The 6,000-nt window shown below is 35.3% G+C and overlaps 1 pseudogene; it reads left to right on the top strand.

Annotated features, from left to right (window-relative positions):
* Positions 1–23: 23 nt before the first annotated feature.
* LOC111992276 (uncharacterized) overlaps positions 24–6,000 on the top strand; it is a 27,967-nt pseudogene continuing 21,990 nt past the window's right edge.

Raw genomic sequence — 6,000 nt, 5'->3', positions numbered from 1 at the left:
CTTTTTTTTTGGGGGGTAGTCAGGCATTAAATACTTTCGTTAAACTCCTATCAAAGTCAAAATTACTCTTCCGTACAATAATACATGGATTTCATTTTATTTCTCTATAGCCTTTACCATTCCGAAACCCATAACATTTAGTGATTTATCTTTTTACTATTCTCGACATAATTTTTTTCTCTCTCTCTGTCTGGCGGCTTTGTATGCAAATAGTTTCTATTTCTGGAATACAAGGTTGGGCTAATAATTTGGTTCGAACTTTGAAGTAAAGGGTCTGATAAGCTATTATCTGGGGAAATGACACGGGGGCGAATTCAGATTAAGAAGATTGACAACACAACGCAAGGCAGGTGACATTCTCAAAGAGGAAGAGAGGACTTTTTAAGAAAGCTTTTGAGCTCTCTGCTCTCTGCGATGCTGAAATTGGTCTCATGGTCTTTTCTGCCACGGGAAATCTCTTTGAATTCGCCAGCTCAAGGTTTCAATCTCTTTCTCACACTTCTTTCTACTTATAGAAAAACCCTATTTATTCTCTCATTTTTATGACTAGAGAGAAAAACCCTTTTTTCTATCTATAGAAAAATATGTCATTGTCCATTCCTTGATCGCTTTGTTCATGCATTCACTATGATTTTATGATTTCTAAGGTGTGTGTGTGAGAGAGTGAGAGACCCAACTACTCAAAATAAAGATCCTTTACTGAACAAACCAAATAAGTGATTTAAAAAATAGTACTATGTAGCATCAAATCAAGAAATGAAAAAGAAAACAGACAAAAAAAGGGAAAGGAAAAAGAAAAAAAGACAAAAAAAGGAAGACAAATAAACAGTTTTCTTTTTTTGGTAATCCAAGTAAACAGTTTGCAATTCTTACCTCGAAGGGTTTAACGTCTTGCTTTGAAGTTCTATAATAAGCAGGTTATTTTGTCTTTGAATATTGCTAATTATTGCCTATTAATTAGCTTATAACCTAATGTTTTATTTACCCTGAGTTTTAGAGTTGCACTTGCTTATTGTAAAACTTCAATTAGCCTCTTCAACTCTGCCTTTAATGTTTGTGTTCTCCCAAAAAAAAAAAAAATAGAACTCTTCCCTTAATGCCTGATTGTCTTTGTACTTTTGCACTTCTACCTGATTAAATCCACTTTTGTTATCCTGACTAATCTATTCACAGCATTACTGTAAGAATTTCTTCATAAATCATCATGCGAATCTCAATGAATTATATGACTCTAACTTAGTAGCAACGTTAGAGATTATAATTTTTTGTTTAGAGTAACATATATCAATTGAAACACTTTTGGTTATGTATACACAAAATCTAATGCTAAAGATTCCAACACAAAAGTGAGCTCTGATCTCGTTAAATAAATTCTCTTCCTATCTTCTATAGTAATATCACATATGTACATGTTAAATCCACTTAGTTGTAGTGTTCTTCCACTAGCAAATAACATCATTAGAGCTTACATTGCAAGTGTATGATGAAAGTTCAAATAGAGTGCAATATACAAATTGAAATTGTCAAGTAGTCTGAATTGAAAAAAATGATAGAAATTACTTTACTATACATGAAATATATAAGCATTACAAGAACCACGACAACAATAAAAATAACTAAGCCTTACTTTAAAGTTTAGAATTGGTTATGGATCCTCAAAAGTAACTAAGCCTTATTCTCAAAATTTAAGGATCGGTTATGAATTCACAATAAACTAGTTAGGGTTGCTGGAAAAACATTGGTGGATCTTTCGCCACCTACACCCTCAAACACTCACGCAAAACACACACACACACACACACAGAGTAAAAAAAAAACTCCTAAACAATTATATTTCTCTTTTTTCACACTTTTTAAAAATTGACAGATGCATGAGATATGTATACACCATGTCCAACCATAACTTTCCTTGTGTTTATTATATAACTCCAAAAAAAAAAAAAATCTCTATACATTCATTATATAAACTTGCCTTATTATTTTATGTATCTTTAACTCTTCAACTAACTCATTTTCATACATAAAATAGATTTTCATAACAAAAATTATGTTTAACTTTCAACACCTCTTCTTAAACTTAATTTTTTATCCCCACAAATTAGGCTCTCATCTTGTAGGTCTCCTAGTTTAGTGGCTTGGTGAAGATATCTGCACCCTAATCATGTGACTTCACAAACTCAAGTGGAATTTCCCTTCTAGCAATACAACCTCAAATAAAATGATACTAGGTATCCATGTGCTTGCTTTGGTCATGAAAGACTAGGTTCTTTACAAGAGCTAGTGTTCACTTATTGTCCACAAATATCTTTGTAGCTTTTGCTTGCAACATTTGCAACTCCTTCAACAAATTTCTAAGCCAAATTGCATGACAAACACTAGAGGTAGTAGCAACATACAGTCACAATTGGTTGCTTCTTGGAAGTCCATGCAAATGCAATATCATCCATATAGAATACAAACCTACTATCACTCTTTCTATCATTAGTGTCCCCAGCCTAATCACTATTGCTGTGGCCAACCAGTTTAAACTCTTTAGAGGGTGAATACAATAGTCCAAAATCTAGTGTACCTTTTATATAGCGAAGAATTCTCTTGGTTGTCTTCAAATGAGTCATAGTTGGTACTTCTATGTTGCAACAAAGAAGGCTAGCGCCAAAGAGAATGTTTGGTCTTGTGCATATTAGCTACCTCAGACTTCCAACCAAATTCTTGAAGAATGTTTGATTTACCCTCTCTATATTGTCATGCTTTAACAACTTCACTCCACATTCCACAAGAGCACTAACTAGTTTGTAATTTGACAACTAAAATTTCTTGAGGATCTTATGTTAGGAATCTCATATTTGTTCTAATATCCTGATACTTCTTATAGCTCCATCCCTTCAATTAGTACTTAGTCCCAAGATAGGATTGAGTTAGTTAATTACACATGTTTGGATTAGAATAAAGTTAGTTAGAGCTCTTGGCATATGTAACACTATAATCATCTGGGTTAATTGGTGAGAGCACATGCTATATTAATAAGCCAATAGGATTAAGCCATGTATGGCCTACAAGATAAGAGCTTGGATTTTATAAATATTTGCATGTTACCTTAACACATAACATTAATAAAAAAAATAAAAAATAAAAAGCCAATTTCTTGCTTAAGTGCATTTTCTTTCTCTCTTAATATTTCTTTATGGAGAGAGACTACCTCGAATTAAGTAAACTCACTTGCATTTCCTATCCATTTCCATACACTTCCCACCCATCTCCCTTAGGAACCATCAGGGTCCTAACAAATGGTATCAGAGCCGTTGATCTTGAAATGACCAAATTTGTTGCAACTCATCAAGTTTTCATTGAGTTTACATTCAAAGGTGTAGATCCTTTTTGGTAGCTTCTCAAGCTCTATGAATTCTTTGCTCTGGAAAACATGCCACCACATCTCATATTTTTCATTGCCTCTTATTACATGTAAGGAGAGGTGTGGGAATATTTTCAAAATGTGTAGGCATCGGGATTATGTACAAATTGGGTGGATTTCATATGCACTACAAGATAGGTTTTGAACACCAATTCTTGATGCATTAATGGAGATTATCACCCAAGAATCCAAGATGCAAAAGCCCGTGAATTTCATGCTGGAGGACTTAGAACCAATTCTTAATGCAACAATAAAGGTTGCCACTCAAGAGTTCACGATTCAAGAATTAGAAATCCAAGTGTCAGTGATTCAATAATCAAAGATGCAAGAGCCAACAATCCCAATGGTTCAAGAATCAAATGAGGGTTCAAGGATTCAAGAACATTCCAAGGTCTAAAGAAACAATAAGACCTTGAAGATCAAAGAACCATTGAAGGCTTAAGAATTTGAGCGGATTTTGAAAGTAAATGAGACCACTAGTCAAAGAGAAGTGTATGAATATGGTGATCAAGATGTCATTAAGATACTGGTCCACTGGAAGATTTCCTTTGATGATGATGACGAACATAACAACACCTTGTGGGTTGTTTTGAAAGAGAGGGGAATGTTAGGAATCTCATATCTGTTGTAATATCCTAATGCTTCTTGAAGTTTGATCCATTCAATTAAAAGTTAGTCCCAAGATAGGATAGAGTTAGTTAGTTACACATGTTGGGATTATGATAGAGTTAGTTTGAGTTATTGGCACATGTAACACTATAATCACACAGTCAGTGAGAGCACATGCTTAATTAGTAATCAGAAGGATAAAGCCATCGGTTATGATAAAGCCATGTACGAAAATGGATGTGAATTGTAAGCAATTAGCTCTTCCTTATTGCATTTCCTTTCTGAGCGGCAGAGGGTTGCTAGCTTTTCTCGGGCTATGTTTGGTTTCTCTAACTTTATCTCTCTTCATGGGTTGATGGATATTCCCATGGCATGGGGCCCTTACACCTGGTCCAATTCTTCTTCAGCTTCTCGTTTAGATCGGTTTCTTTTCTCCCCGCTTTTGGCAGACCACTCAGTTTAGACAAAAAAGGATGTCCAGAGTACTTTCTGACCATTTTCCTATTTTGTTGAAGGGAGGGAGTCAGCGTAGAGGTAGAATTCCTTTCTGTTTTGAAAATATGTGGTTGAGGGTGGATAATTTTGTCAATAAAGTGAAGACGTGGTGGGCTTCTTATTTGTTCCAAGGAACTCCTAGTTTTATTATAGCTAAGAAGTTGGCTGCCTTGAAGTTGGATTTAAAAAAGTAGAACGAGACAGAGTTTGGCAATGTAACGTTTAAGAAGCAGGACCTTTGGAGCAAGTTGAATGTTTTAGATGCTAAAGAGGAGACCCATAGATTAACAGCTAAGGAGAAGTTAGTACAAGTTAATCTTCGTATAGATATTGAAAAGTTGACTCTTTTAGAAGAGATTAGTTAGAGACAAAAGTCTAGAGTGTTGCATTTGAAGGAAGGGGGCGCCAATACTAAATTTTTTTATAGAATGGCTAATTCTAACAGAAAAAATAATGGTATTGAAAGCCTAATGGTTAATGGTACCTTGTCTTCTAACCAGGGTATGATTATAGATTGCATTACCCATTTGTTCATGAATTTGTATTCTGAGCACTAGGTTGTTTAGCCTTTTCCAGATGTGTTAGTTTTTCCAATGCTATCCGATGTTAATGCGAACTGGTTAGAGAGACCTTTTGAAGAGGTAGAAATTTTTGATGTTGTTCAAAGTTTTCATGGTGATAAATCTCCTGGTCTAGATGGCTTCCCTATGGCTTTTTTCCAAACTTGCTGAGGGATTGTCAAGCTTGATCTTATGGCTGTATTTCACCACTTTTTTGCCAAAGGTCAGTTTGAGAAAAGATTAAATGCTACTTTTATTACTCTCATCCCTAAAAAACATGCAGCAAGTGAGATTAGGGATTTCTGGCCCATTAGTCTTGTTGGGGGGGTCTATAAAATTATTGCTATAGTCTTGGCTAACCGTTTTCGCATGGTTATGGGAGATATAATCTCAGCATCTCAAAATGCTTTTGTGAGAGATAAACAGATCCTTGACCCTGTTCTTATTGCTAATGAATGTCTTGATAGTAGATTGAAATCTGGGGTGCCGGGGCTGATTTGTAAACTGGATGTTGAGAAGGCTTTTGACCATGTAAATTGGAGTTTTCTTTTGCATATGCTAGAAAGAAGTGGGTTCTCAGCCAAGTGGAGACAATGGATTTTCTTTTGCCTATCTACTGTCTGCTTCTCTATCTTGTTTAATGGCTCTCCTTGTGGGTTTTTTGGTAGCTCCAGAGGTTTGAGACAAGGTGACCCATTTTCTCCTTTGTCGTTTGTGTTGATGATGGAAGCTTTGGGAAGAATGTTGGATAAAGCAGTTCTTGAAGGCCGCTTGTCAGGATTTAGTGTGGGTAACTCGAAGGGTATATCCTTGGCAGTGTCTTATCTCCTTTTTGTAGATGACACTCTTATTTTTTGTGATGCTGATCTAGACCATATTTTGATTCTCCGTATGATTCTTATTTGGTTTGAGGTAGTGTCGGGGCTA

Source organism: Quercus suber, unplaced genomic scaffold (genome assembly GCF_002906115.3).
Source record: "Quercus suber isolate HL8 unplaced genomic scaffold, Cork oak 2.0 scaffold_59, whole genome shotgun sequence".
NCBI classification, from domain to species: Eukaryota; Viridiplantae; Streptophyta; class Magnoliopsida; order Fagales; family Fagaceae; genus Quercus; species Quercus suber.
The sequence above is the reverse complement of the archived record's forward strand: the minus strand, read 5'-3'. Positions and strand labels throughout refer to the sequence as shown.